General features: G+C 42.8%; 1 pseudogene; it reads left to right on the plus strand.

Moving 5' to 3' along the window:
* Positions 1–15521, plus strand: part of LOC106567604 (unconventional myosin-VIIa-like) — a 57918-nt pseudogene that overhangs the window by 39517 nt on the left and 2880 nt on the right.

Genomic DNA, 15521 nt, shown 5'->3' on the forward strand with positions numbered 1-15521 from the left:
CCTTTTGTCCAGGTAGGAAAGGGCAGTGTGGAGTGCAATAGAGACTGCATCATCTGTGGATCTGTTGGGGCGTATGCAAATTGGAGTGGGTCTAGGGTTTCTAGGATAATGATGTTGATGTGAGCCATGACCAGCCTATCAAAGCACTTCATGGCTACAGACGTGAGAGCTACTGGTTGGTAGTCATTTAGGCAGGTTACCTTAGTGTTCTTGGGCACAGGCACTATGGTGGTCTGCTTAAAACATGTTGGTTTTACAGACTCGAACAGGGAGAGGTTGAAAATGTCAGTGAAGACACTTGCTAGTTGGTCAGCGCATGCTCGCAGTAATGATTGTAATGATAATTATTTTTTTTAAAAATTCAGTTGTAATATACAAGCTAAAATATATTACATTATTAAATATACAAACTAAAATATGGAAAGATGAAAAAAATAGTATATTCACATGTTTAGACCCATATAAAATATAAATACAACAATATTATAATCTGTTTCATTGTTTTGATATTGTAAGAATTATTTCCCTTGACAGAGGTGGTAAGCTCCAGGGCCAGAGCTTCTCGTTGGCCACCATCAAAGGAGATGAGTACACATTCACCTCAAACAATGCAGAGGACATCTGTGAGCTTATTGTGACCTTCTTGGAAGGCCTCAGGAAGAGGTCAAAGTTTGTGGTGGCGCTGCTGGACTGCCCCAACCCCGGTAAGTAACCTACTAGTCCCTGTTATTTACTTTATCTTATTAGGTTTATTACCCAGGGGCAACGCACATTGATCAACATTGGAAACACTTTCTAAGAACAGGTCATGTTTTTCAAAGCAAACAAGGGAAAGTATGGTAAATGACTGGTTTTGTTGGTGTTTTCTTGTACAGAGGCATGTTTTTCAGCACCACCACATATGACGTTCCGTCACAGGGGACAATAAAGTTATTTGAATAGAATTTCCATTGAATTGAATGTTGTGTTCCCTTAGTTGGCGCCGAGGACTCCACCTTCCTCAGTTTCTCCAAGGGCGACCTGATCCTATTGGACGAGCACTGCGGCGAGCAGGTCATGACCTCGGGGTGGGCTCACGGGGTCAACGACAGGACCAAGCAGCGGGGGGACTTTCCGGCCGACTGCGTCTACGTCCTTCCCACGGACCCCCGGCCACAGTATGACATCGTGGTGAGTGACCTCATGACTAGGGTTGCAAAATTCCCTGTCATTTTCCGAAGTTCCAGGAACATTTAGAAACTGTGCTCATGGGTCATTTTGGAAATCTATGGAAACTTGGGGAATTTATACCGCAATATGACATTGTGGTGATTATGACCTCAGGAATTGCCAAGCTCCATACTGCCTTTACAGCTCCTATTCTGTAGTTTCTCTTTTACTGAAGTTTTTCTTCCTCTCTCTCTTCCTCTCTGCTCCCTTCCCTCTCCACCTCTCTCTCTCGCTTCCTCTCTGCTCCCTTCCCTCTCCACCTCTCTCTCTCGCTTCCTCTCTGCTCCCTTCCCTCTCTATCGCTTCCTCTCTGCTCCCTTCCCTCTCTCTCGCTTCCTCTCTGCTCCCTTCCCTCTCCACCTCTCTCTCTCGCTTCCTCTCTGCTCCCTTCCCTCTCCACCTCTCGCTCTCGCTTCCTCTCTGCTCCCTTCCCTCTCTCTCTCTCTTCCTCTCTGCTCCCTTCCCTCTCCACCTCTCTCTTTCTTCTGCTCCCTCTCCATCTCTCGTCCCTTTTTTCTCCATCTCACTCTTCCTCTCTCTTTTTCTCCCTTCCCTCTGCATCTCTCTCCCCTCTCTCTCTTTGCTAGGCTCTGGTAACTATGACTCCAGACCAGAGAAGAGAGTCCATCAACCTGTCCCAGATGGCCCTGGCTGAGAGTGAGGACAAGGTCAAGCCTTACACCCTAGAGGAGTTCTCCTACGACTACTTCAGGTAGCCACACTCACATGCACACTCACTCACTATCTCTTACACACTCACTCTTCTCCTCCCCCCCTCTAGACCCCCTCCTAAGGGCACCCTGAGCAGGGTAATGATCACTAAGTGCCGGGGGAAGGAGCGTCTGTGGTGTTGCACCAGGGAGCCCCTCAAACAGCCTCTGCTGAAGAAGGTGCTGGCCCAGGAAGAGCTCTCCCAGGAGGCTCAACTGGCCTTTGTTGATATCCTTACTGCCCTGCAGCCATTGTGTATCGAATACTTTTTTATGCCTCATGCCCAAATCCTCTTAAAGTAACTTTATTGAGCTACACAATCAATTTTAAATAGATTTTTATTTTATTTTTATTTCAACTTTATTTAACCAGTTAGGCGAGTTGAGAACATGTTCTCATTTACAACTGCGACCTGGCCAAGATAAAGCAAAGCTGTGCGACAAAAACAACAACACAGAGTTACACATGAACAAACGTACAGTCAATAACACAATAGAGAAATCTATGTACTGTGTGTGCAAATGTAGAAGAGTAGGAAGGTAAGGCAATAAATGGGCCATAGAGGCGAAATAATTACAATTTAGCATTAACACTGGAGTGATAGATGTACGGATGATGATGTGCAAGTAGAGATACTGGGGTCCAAAAGAGCAAGAGGATAAATAACAATATGGGGATGAGGTAGTTCGGTGTGCTATTTACAGATGGGCTGTGTACAGGTACAGTGATCAGTAAGCTGCTCTGACAGCTGATGCTTAAAGTTAGAGAGGGAGATATAAGAATCCAGCTTAAGTGATTTTTGCGATTCATTCCAGTCACTGGCAGCAGAGAACTGGAAGGAAAGGCGGCCAAAGGAAGTGCTGGCTTTGGGGATGACCAGTGAAATATACCTGCTCGAGCGCGTGTTACGGGTGGGTGTTGCTATGGTGACCAGTGAGCTGCGATAAGGCGGCGCTTTACCTAGCAAAGACTTATAGATGACCTGAAGCCAGTGGGTTTGGCGACGAATATGTAGTGAGGGCCAGGCAACGAGAGCATACAGGTTGCAGTGGTGGGTAGTATATGGGGCTTTGGTGACAAAACGGATGGCACTGTGATAGACTACATCCAATTTGCTGAGTGGAGTGTTGGAGGCTATTTTGTAAATGACATCGCCGAAGTCAAGGATCGGTAGAATAGTCAGTTTTATGAGGGTATGTTTAGCAGCATGAGTGAAGGATGCTTTGATGCGAAATAGGAAGCCAATTCTAGATTTAATTTTAGAATGGAGATGCTTAATGTGAGTCTGGAAGTAGAGTTTACAGTCTAACCAGATCCTTAGGTATTTGTTATTGTCCACATATTCTAAGTCAGAACCGTCCAGAGTAGTGATGCTAGTCGGGCGGGCGAGTACGAACAACAATCGGTTGAAGAGCATGCATTTAGTTTTACTAGCATTTAAAGCAGTTGGAGGCCACGGAAGGAGTGTTGTATGGCGTTGAAGCTCGTTTGGAGGTTTGTTAACACAGTGTCCAAAGAGGGGCCAGAAGTATACGGAATGGTGTCATCTGCGTAGAGGTGGATCAGAGAATCACCAGCAGCAAGAGCGACATCATTGATGCATACAGAGAAAAGAGTCGGCCCGAAAATTTAACCCTGTGGCACCCCCATAGAGACTGCCAGAATTCCGGACAACAGGCCCTCCGATTTGACACACTGAACTCTTTCTGAGAAGTAGTTGGTGAACCAGGCGAGGCAGTCATTTGAGAAATCAAGGCTATTGAGTCTGCCGATAAGAATGCAGTGATTGACAGAGTCGAAAGCCTTGGCTAGGTCGATGAATACGGCTGCACAGTACTGTCTTTTATCGATGGTGGTTATGATATCGTTTAGGACTTTGAGCATGGCTGAGGTGCACCCATGACCAGCTCGGAAACCAGATTGCATAGTGGAGAAGGTATGGTGGGATTCGAAATGGTCGGTTATCTGTTTGTTAATTATGCTTTCGAAGATTTTAGAAAGGCAAGGCAGGATGGAAATAGGTCTCTAACAGTTTGGGTCTAGATTGTAAGTGGTTAGAGCGTTGGACTAGTAACCGAAAGGTTGCAAGATCAAATCCCCGAGCTGATAAGGTAAAAGAAATCTGTCGTTCTGCTCCTGAACAAGGCCGTCATTGAAGATAAGAATTTGTTCTTAACTGACCTGCCTAGTTAAATAAAGGTAAAATAAATAATGTACAGTTCCTTTAGAAAGTATTCAGACCCCTTAACTTTTTCCACATTTCTGTACGTTACATCCTTATTCTAAAATTGATTAAATAAAATAAATAATCCTCAGCAATCTATACAAAATACCCCATAATGACAAAGCAAAAACAGTTTTTTTTACATTTTAAAACAGAGATACCTTATTTACATAAGTATTCAGAAACTTTGCCATGAGACTCGAAATTGAGCTCAGGTGCATCATGTTTCCATTGATCATCCTTGATGTTTCTACAACTTGATTGTAGTCCACCTGTGGTAAATTAAATTGATTGGACATGATTTGGAAAGGCACATACCTGTCTATATAAGGTCCCACAGTTGACAGTGCGTGGCAGAGCAAAAACCAAGCCTCGATGTTGAAGGAATTGTCCGTAGAGCTCTGACACAGGATTGTGTCGAGGCACAGATCTGGGGAAAGGTAGCAAAAAAATTCTGCAGCATTGAAGGTCCCCGAGAACACAGTGGCCTCCATCATTCTTAAATGGAAGAAGTTTGGAACCACTAAGACTCTTCCTAGAGCTGGCCACCCGGCCAAACTGAGCAATCGGATGAGAAGGGCCTTGGTCAGGGAGGTGACAGAGAACCCGATGGTCACTCTGACAGAGCTCTGGGAGAAACTTCCAGAAGGACAACCATCTCTGCAGCACTCCACCAATCAGGCCTTTATGATAGAGTGGCCAGACGGAAGCCATTCCTCAGTAAAAGGCGCATGACAGCCTGCTTGTAGTTTGCCAAAAGTTACCTAAACAAGATTCTCTGGCATGATTAAACCAAGATTGAACTCTTTGGCCTGAATGCCAAGCTTCAAGTCTGGAGGAAACTTGGCACCATCCCTGCAGTGAAACATGGTGGTGGCAGTACCATGCTATGGGGATATTTTTCAGCGGCAGGGACTGGGAGACTATTCAGGATGGAGGCACAGCTGAACAGAGCAAAGTACAGAGAGATCCTTGATGAAAACCTGCTCCAAAGCACTCAGGACCACAGACTGGGGTGAAGTTTCACATTCCAACAGGACAACGACCCAAAGCACACAGCCAAGACAGCGCAGGAGTGGCATCGGGACAAGTCTCTGAATGTCCTTGAGTGGCCCAGCTAGTTCCCAGTCTTGAACCTGATCGAACAACTCTGGAGGGACCTTAAAATAGCTGTGCAGCATCACTCCCCATCCAACCAGACAGAGCCTGAGAGTATCTGCAGAGAAGAATGGGAGAAACTTCTCAAATACAGGTGTGCCAAGCTTGTAGCATCATACTCAAGAAGACTTGATGCTGTAATCACTGCCAAATATGTTATTTCAGTTATTTCATTATGGGGTATTGTGTGTAGATTGATGAGGGGAAAAAAACAATTTAATCAATTTTTGAATAAGGCTGTAACGTAGCAAACTGATGAAAAGGTCAAAGGGTCTGAATACTTTCCGAAGGCACTGTACATTATGTAGTAATGCATCATGGTTTTATGTCTGTGTTTAGCGTGTGTGGTCTTGTGGTCAATGTTTGGTCATGGTCCTTGACCGTTCCCCTGCACCCCTGATGAAGTATATGGGTGACTACCCGTCCAAGCGAGTGCGTTCGGTCAACGAGCTGACCGACCAGATCTTTGAGGGAGCGCTGAAGGCAGAGCCACTCAAAGACGAGATCTACTGTCAGATCCTCAAACAGATCACAGAGAACCACATCAAGTATGTCTGACTGTGCAGTCTACACACATGTACTCTCTCAGGAAAGTTGTGGTCATATGGGGATTGACCATGGTGTGTATTTGTGTGTGGCTGTGGCGTGTCTGCCTGCCTGCGTGTGTGGGTGTGCAGGTACAGCGAGGAGAAGGGCTGGGAGCTGCTGTGGCTTTTACAGGTCTGTTCCCCCCCAGTAACATTCTGCTACCCCACGTCCAGAAGTTCCTCCAGGCTAAGAAGCACCACCCCCTCGCCCCTGACTGCATGCAGAGACTCCAAAAGGCCTTACGGTATATCTTACCCGCATGTAAATTATATTTACTTTAAGTGTTTTGACATATACACACATTACAGGTTCAACCATTTTGGCAAAAGTATAATTTTTTTAAATTGAGTTTCTCAGCCATGTAAACAGAGGATAAAAATACTTATGTATTTACGCAAGGAACAAATCCTAATTTGAGATCCATGCAAGATTTACAAAAAACATTTGAGTTGTGTGTGGATCTCAAGTAAGGATTCGGCTCTTAACTCGAGAGCCACTCAAGAGCCATGCCAGCTTACTCACATTCCTTCCTTTGTCTTTCTATTGTCTTCCTCTGGGTGAACTAACAGTCCAACAGTAATTGTAGCATGATGTACTACAGTACCCATACTGCTCTGTACCCAAAATGCTCTCTCCTTACTAATACAGTAATGGATCCAGGAAGTACCCGCCTCACCTAGTGGAGGTGGAGGCCATCCAGCACAAGACCTCGCAGATCTTTCACAAAGTGTTCTTCCCCGATGACACAGATGAGGTGAGAGGTCAACCTCATCAATGTTGTTACAAAGTCGCAATGGCACAATGAGGCCCAAAACGTGAAGGCAACATTGAGACAATGTTGTATGTTTGCTGGGTAACAGTGACAAATACAGCACACATGCTGACTTATTATAACCTGGAACGTATTGTGTGGTCAATTTTATAGCAAATAGTGTAATGGTAGCTTCTTTTTTTTTTTTTTTTTTTTTTACAGGCTTTTGAGGTGGAGTCAAGCACCAAGGCCAAAGAGTTCTCTCTGAACATCTCAGGCAGACTGCTCCTCAAGTCTTCTGAGGGCTTCAGCCTGTTTGTCAAGATCACTGACAAGGTACACTACTAGGATATGACCGATATCCCATCTGAAATCTACAGTGGTGAAACTGCCACGTCCGTTTGCGATATTACAACAACAAAGAAATTACTTCAAACAAAGACATCCGTTTTTTTTCCCCTTAGACATCATTGTGTCCGAGGTCATTAGGTGTGATAAAACAGCAGAATATGTACTGTGACTTTTTTACCGTGATGCTGGATGTTCCTCCTCCATTTCATCAACAAAACTAAAATAATAGCGAAGGCGCTGGGGTGAATAGTGCGGCTGTTTCCCCTTTTACTGATAAGCCTCAACAGCAAGAAAAACTGGTTGCAATGACGTCATTAGGGCGTGTTTTTTTTACTTTGCGGTCAGGTTGTATACTGGTTGTAAAATGATGGTTTTTAAACATGACGTATTTAACTGGTTGTAATCTGTTTGTATGACCAGATAACAAGCAAAATATGACATCTTTCCCTGACTTCTTGAGGACTTCATGAAAAAAAGACTTCTCCTGTTTGCAATCTGGTCATGTCTGGACCAGATTGCAAACAGGAGAAGTCTTTTTTTCATGAAGTCCTCAAGAAGTCAGGGAAAGATGTCATATTAATTACGTCATTATGACCCATGCAAAAGCTTGCCCTCTGGATCAGTACAAGACTGTGTTCTTGTAACATACAAAAATACACCCAAATAATAATATATAATTTCATAATATTTATCCAAATTATATACAGTATATTACACTATGAGTCGCAGATCTTAATTCAAAACTGGGCTTTTTTGAAAGATTCTATACCTCTCTATACCTCCACTAAGGGTTTACACCAATTTTATTTTTGTAAGATTTCACTACTGTCGGAATGTGAGGGTGATTCAAATTACTCTAGATAAACGGTATCAATATTTGTGTTTGACCTTTGACCTTTGCTGGTTGTTTCCAGGTCATCAGTGTGCCTGGGGGGATTTCTTCTTTGACCTTGTAAGGCATCTGACCGACTAGATCAAAAAAGCTAGACCAGCAAAGGACGGTAAAGACATGTCTTGACTGTAGAGGGCCCTAGATTCAGTAGAAAGGTTACCCATAGGAAGATTATCCATGATTTGATCTGCTCTTTATCACCTTTAATTCTCCAAGACAAAAATGTGCTTTATTCAACAACAACAAGATATTTGGGGTATTTTCTCAGAGAAACAACCATATTTAATCTTAGATATGTGTCACTCTGATCAAAATATGAGTTTTCTAAAGCCTCAGAAGTTTCCTTTCAACTTTCCTGTAGGCGTCTGACATTTGCTAGGTCCACAAGAAAGAAAGACAGAAAGTCAACCATCCTTTTAATCCTAAGGATGAATTGGTGATCCGACATTCAGCACCCAGTGCAGCCTTCAGGGTTGGGCCAAATAAACATTTCATCAAACATGGTGTGTCACGTCAACACGTTGTGGCAAGGGTTAATGCTAGGTGAAGGTTAAGCTTGGGTTTGGGAACTTGCCATCTATGTAGATGTATTAAAATGACAAGTATGTCCTGAATCTCTCTCTCTCGTCCATCTGTAGGTATAGTGCCTTCACTGAGCTATCAGGTGTTCTTCATGAAGAAACTGTGGACCAATACCATGCCAGGGAAAGACTCCATGGCCGACTCCATCTTTCACTACTACCAGGTGTGTGTGTGTGTGTGTGTGTGTGTGTGTGTGTGTGTGTGTGTGTGTGTGTGTGTGGTGCAGAGTCATTTAAATGGTAAAAATAAATAATCTTTTAATGTGGCATGAACACAACCAGTCATGATATTTTCATCTGATTGTCACACAAATCACTTCAAAAAGTTGTTTATCCACTCCAAAATAATTCCAGCATCCAAACTGCATGCATACTCGTGCCATTTGATGAATGGAAATATACATCTGTTACAAAACACCAGAAAGTGTGCCTAATGACATTCAGTGATTGCCATTGATTAGGCCTCGATTAATTTATGGTCTTGCTGACAAATTGACCTTTTTTGAAGCCTGGAAAGTCGGAACACCTGAAATGGGGCTGAAACTGTCCCAGGAAAAGTGGGATGGTCACCCTTCCACACACGGTCAATTTACTAGACTAGGCTATGGGTATTGCCATGAACTTTAAATAGGCCCACCGGTAGCAAGTGATGTAGTGGTAAAAAGAAATTGGTGGGTAAACTCTGATAGCCGGTCACAGTAAAAAAAAAAGTACCGCTCCCATTTAATTTCAATGCATTTTTCTAAAAAAGGTGGGTGAACAGCTCAGTTGGTAGAGCATGGTGTTTCCAACGCCAGGGTTGTGGGTTCGTTTCCCACAAATTACTAAAATGTAAATGTAAAATGTTTATTTGCATTTACCCTCCACCAGGCCTACACCACTGCCAATAGCTTACCCTCTTAGCCAAGGGAATTTTACACAATATGAACACACGCAGAACAGGTAGCCTACATTCAATATAATACATGACTTGAATCAAAACATGTTTTACACCCTACAGTTGCTTGCGAAAGTATTCACACCTTTGGCATTTTTCCTATTTTGTAGCCTTGTATCATTTGATTTGCACAACATGCCTACCAGTTTGAAGATGAATACGACAAAAAAAATGAACTTGAGCGTGCATAACTATTCACCCCCAAAGTCAATACTTTAGAGCCACCTTTTGCAGCAATTACAGCTGCATGTCTCTTGGGGTATGTCTCTATAAGCTTGGCACATCTATCCACTGGGATTTTTGCCCATTCTTCAAGGCAAAACTGCTCCAGCTCCTTCAAGTTGGATGGGTTCCACTGGTGTACAGCAATCTTTAAGTCATACCACATATTCTCAATTGGATTGAAGTCTGGGCTTTGGTTAGGCCATTCCAAGACATTTAAATGTTTCCCCTTAAACCGCTCGAGTGTTGCTTTAGCCGTATGCTTAGGGTCGTTGTCCTGCTGGAAGGTGAACTTCCGTCCCAGTCTCAAATCTCTGGAAGACTGAAACAGGTTTCCCTCAAGAATTTCCCTGTATTTAGCGCCATCCATCATTCCATCAATTCTGTCCAGTTTCCCAGTCCCTTCCGATGAAAAACATCCCCACAGCATTATGCTGCAACCACCATGCTTCACTGTGGGGATGTTGTTCTCGGGGTGATGAGAGGTGTTGGGTTTGCGCCAGACATAGCGTTTTCCTTGATGGCCAAAAAGCTCAATTTTAGTTTCATCTGACCAGAGTACCTTCTTCCATTTGTTTGGGGAGTCTCCCATGTGCCTTTTGGCGAACACCAAACATGTTTGCTAATTTTTTTTCTTTAATCAATGGCTTTTTTTCTGGTCACTCTTCCGTAAAGCCCAGCTCTGTGGAGTGTACGGCTTAAAGTGGTCCTATGGACAGTTACTCCAATCTCCGCTGTGGAGCTTCTTCAGGGTTATCTTTGGTCTCTTTGTTGCCTCTCTGGTTGATGCCCTCCTTGCTTGGTTGGTGAGTTTTGATGGGTGGCCCTCTCTTGGCAGGTTTGTTGTGGTGCCATATTCTTTCAATTTTTTAATAATGGATTTAATGGTGCTCTGTGGGATGTTCAAAGTTTCAGATATTTTTTTAAAACCCAACCTTGGTTTGTACTTCTCCACAACTTTGTCCCTGACCTGTTTGGAGAGCTCATTGGTCTTCATGGTGATGCCCCTTGCTTAGTGGTGTTGCAGACTCTGGGGCCTTTCAGAACAAGTATCTCAGTATATATATACTGAGATCATGTGACACTTAGATTGCATGCAGGTGGACTTTATTTAACTAATTATGTGACTTCTGAAGGTAATTGGTTGCACCAGATCTTATTTAGGGGCTTCATAGCAAAGGGGGTGAATACATATGTACTCACCACTTTTCCTTTTCAAATTTTTTGAAACAAGTTATTTTTTTCATTTCACTTTACCAATTTGGACTATTTTGTGTATGTCCATTACATGAAATCCAAATAAAAATAATTTTAAATTACGCCAAGGGGGATGAATACTTTTGCAAGGCACTGTAGTTCATGAGTTGTCCATAATTCATGAGTTAATGCTTGAAGTCTTCACAGATCGTGTGACATAAAACACCTTTAAGTATCAAAAGTAAAATTCCTTATATTAAACAAACCAGACGGCATAAGTTTCTTGTTTTTATTTTATTAACGGATAGCCACGGGCACACTCAGACAGAATTTACATACCAAGCTTGTTTGTTTAGTGAGTCTGCCAGATCAGAGTACAAATACAAGTACAAATACCCCTAAAAAAACGACTTAGTACTTTAAAATATGTTTACTTAAGTACTTTACACCACAGTGCATGAGAGCATTCTTGTGTGTGGTCATGTGCTTGACTGTCTGCATATTTGTTTAAGTGTATTGACCCTACTCACTGCTCTCTCTTTAGGAGCTTTCCAAATATCTCCGTGGTTACCACAAGTGTTCCCGGGAAGAGGTTTTCCAGCTGGGAGCGCTGATCTACAGGGTGAAGTTCGAGTAGGACAAATCCCAGTTTCCCAACATTCCCAAGATGCTGAAGGAGCTGATCCCTCAGGACCAGATCAGACACCTCTCGCCTGATGTCTGGAAAGGGGTGAGTTGTAAAATCAGAATTCCTGTAGGACTAGTTTATCTGGACCGCGTGACCTGACCGAGAAACTATACGAGTGCTGATCTAGGATCAGTTTTGCATTTTAGGTCATAAAGAATAAGAGGGGGACCCTGAATGTAGATCCCATTCTTTGTGAATACCCTTACCGCTTCTGGTAAACAGTTATGGCACATATTTGGCCAATTTGCTGCAAATCTGCAGCAAGCTCAAATATCCACATGCAAATTGGTTTTGTGGCAAACTATTACGGCAAATTTGCGGTGACTTGTGAACTTCTGGCAAACAATTCTAGGAGACTTGTGGTGAACATTCTACTGATTATGGAAATTAGATCAAGGTTTTGGTTACTTTATGTATTAAAAACATTGAAATGTTTTATCTACATAACCAAATCACATCATTTTAAATGAATTTGATTCTCACAGAGAACTAAACATACAACAGTTTGAAAATACACGACACAACATGTATTAATTTTCTTAATAGATAAAAATAAATCCAATACAACATGAAATCATCAGAATGCTAAATAATTTAAAAAAATATATATTTTTATGTAGTTACGACATTTACATGAGAGAAATATGAACACCATAGGGATGTTGACCTTAGGATGTTTAACTCGTTTTGGACTTCTAACCCCTTTTAAACATTGTGTGTTTGTGAGGGTGGATCACGAAGGGGTCCGGGGACCGTTCTTCTCACAAAAACGTCTGTAAAGTCTGAATGGTTTGAGCTCATCGATGAAAAGCTGAGACTCTCACGAATATGTAATGCTGTTTTGCTCTGTGACGCTCATAAGCCACACATGAGTAGATAGAAGGTAAGGAGTTCTACATAGAATATCACAGGAAATCCCAGGACATAGTGCCTATAATACTCTAATAAGCTCACATTGTTGCTGTCACAAACTCCAAACTCTACACGGTTGTCACTAACTAGTTGGATATTCATTTCCCGCTGAGCAAACAATTTCTGTACTTAATGAATTCTTTTTTATAAGGTTTTTGCTTGACAGACTTTATTTTTTTGTGTTCTACTTTTAACCCTGGTTGTCCTAAAAAGAAAATGGTAAACTTCTGGCACCATTTATAGCTCCCAGACGAGCTAAATACATTCTATGCTCGTTTCGAGGCAGACAATACCGAGCCATCGGGGAAGACTCGCTGCTCCGGACCAGGTGCTTTCACACTCCGAGGCTGACGTGAGGAAAACTCTAAAAAGAGTGAATAGTCATGAAGCTGCCAGCCCAGATGGCATTCCTGGCCTCTTCCTCAGTGTCTGCTGACCAGCTGGCGGGCGTCTTCTTGGACATCTTCAACCTGTCCCTGTCCCAGGCTGTAGTCCCCACCTGCTTCAAGGAGACCACCATCGTCCCAGTGTCCAAGAAAAACAAGGTGACATACCAAAATTAATATCACCCCCTTCACACTCACCCCAGTCATCAAATAGTGCTTCGATAGGCTGGCCATGACCCACATCAAGGCCAGCATGCCAGGCACACTGGACCCACTCCAATTTGCCTACTGCTCTAACAGATCCACAGAAGATGCCATTTCCATCGCTATTCACACGGCCAATAACACATCTGGACAAGAGGAACACCTATGTGAGAACGCTGTTCATTGACTACAGTTCAGCATTCAACAATTTTGTTCCTTCCAAGCTCGACACCAAGCTCAGAGCCCTGGGTCTGGACACCACCCTCTGCAACTGGATCCTGGACTTCCTGACGGGCAGACCACAGGCTTTGAGGATTGGCAACAACACCTCCTCCACACTGACTCTTAACACATGGACCCCCCAGGGGTGTGTCCTCAGCCCCCCAATCCCCCCTTCCCCAAAACACATGTAAACATTGGACTATAATTGTGCCTTTCTGTACTATATACTTATGCTAAAATGTTGATTCATTTCTACTGAGACATTTACTTTGTTCATATTCTTATCTTGTATTATTTCTTATTGTTGTTGCATTGTCACAAACTTGCGACAAGCTTGCCCCAAAAAAATCCTTTTTGTATGGGGCCATGGTCCTAGTCATTGTGTCATCAAAAATATATAAACATCATGCTAATTAAATTGTCTGAGCAAGGATTTTGTGCTAATTTAGCATAGGTATTCAGTGAACTATGCTTGCGTGAAGAGTAACCTTGCCTGAGACCTAAAGACTTGCTCTAGCTTCTCAAATAAATGCCTAAGCTTTTGGTTAGTGGGCTAACACAGGCTTGTAGTGCATAAGAAACCAGGGTTTCAATCATATTTGGTCACACACTCTGTTGCTTGTTTGTCTGTCTCACAGTCTATAGTGGCGTTGTTCAACAAGCAGACAGGGAAGACTCGAGAGGAGGCCAAGCTATCATTTCTCAAAGTCATCCTCAAGTGGCCTACATTTGGCTCGGCCTTCTTTGAAGTCAAGGTAAATATTTATATAGGAATGCTGTATGGATTTCAGTATGAATTCATGTTATTGTGCAGATCTGGGGCAGAATGATCTTTGTTTGTGGGGTTATTCTTTAGTGCTTTAGAGTTACCGTGTGCATTTCAGAGTGCTGTTGGGTACTTTAGGAGGTTTTTGTTCAAATATCTTGTCTTGATCAATGGTCAGAACACTCAACTCAATCTCAGGTCATGGACTTTTGTTATTGACCTGCTCAGAGAGTTGCTGTGCTTTCTTGCTACTTTCTTTTGATGTATTGTCGTTTCATTTATGTATTATCTTTGTCAGTGTATACAGTACATTTACCTATTGTCTGCCTCAATCACAGTATTTATTTATATGATTAATAAAAATAGTTCACAAACTCAAGTTGTTTGTTATAGATTTGTAAGATGCCACTTACAACTTAACGGATGTTCTCCTATTCAACAGCAAACCACTGATCCAAACTTCCCAGAGACCCTCTTGATAGCAATAAACAAACATGGTGTCAGCCTGATCGACCCCAAGTCAAAGGTGGGTGAGTAAGTGGGTGGGTGGGTGAGTGAGTGAGCTAAACGTGTATTTCTCCAATTCCCAACTGAACAGGACATCTTAACGACTCACCCGTTCACTAAGATCTCCAACTGGAGTAGTGGAAACACCTACTTCCACATCACCGTTGGCAACATGGTCCGAGGCACCAAGCTGCTGTGTGAGACCTCACTGGTGAGCTACTGGACATTTCAACACTCACAATATGACATGACATGAGATGTCAATGGCTCTCAGGCAGTGTTGGTATACAGTATTTAGGGATATCCTATTTTAGATTCCTCACCCTCTACACAAACAGTGCCTTCGGAAAGTATTCAGACACCTTGACTTTGTCCACAGTTTATGTTACAGCCTTATTCTAAAATGTATAACATTATTTTTTTCCCTCATCAATCTACACACAATAACCCATAATGACAAAGTGAAAAAGATGTTAAAAATAAATAAAAACAGAAATACCTTATTTACGTATCCAGACTCAAAATTGAGCTCAGGTGCATCCTGTTTCCATTGATCATCCTTAAGATGTTTTTACAACTTGTCCACCTGTGGTAAATTCAATTGATTGGACATGATTTGGAAAGGCACACACCTGTCTTTATAAGATCTCACAATTGACATTGCAAAAACAAAGCCATGAGGCCGAAGGAATTGTCCTTAGAGCTCTGAGACAGGATTGTGTCGAGGCACAGCTCTGGGGAAGGATACCAAAAAATGTCTGCAGCATTGAAGGTCTCCAAGAACACAGTGGCCTCCATCATTCTGATATGGAAGACGTTTGGAACCACCAAGACTCTTCCTAGAGCTGGCCGCCCAGCCAAATTGAGCAATCGGGGGAGAAGGGCCTTGGTCAGGGAGGTGACCAAGAACCTGATGATCACTCTGACAGAGCTCCAGAGTTCCTCTGTGGAGATAGGAGAACCTTCCAGAAGGACAACCATCTCTGCAGCACTCTACCAATCAGCCCTTTATGGT

The sequence above is a fragment of the Salmo salar genome, chromosome ssa13, assembly GCF_905237065.1.
Source record: "Salmo salar chromosome ssa13, Ssal_v3.1, whole genome shotgun sequence".
Lineage (NCBI taxonomy): Eukaryota > Metazoa > Chordata > Actinopteri > Salmoniformes > Salmonidae > Salmo > Salmo salar.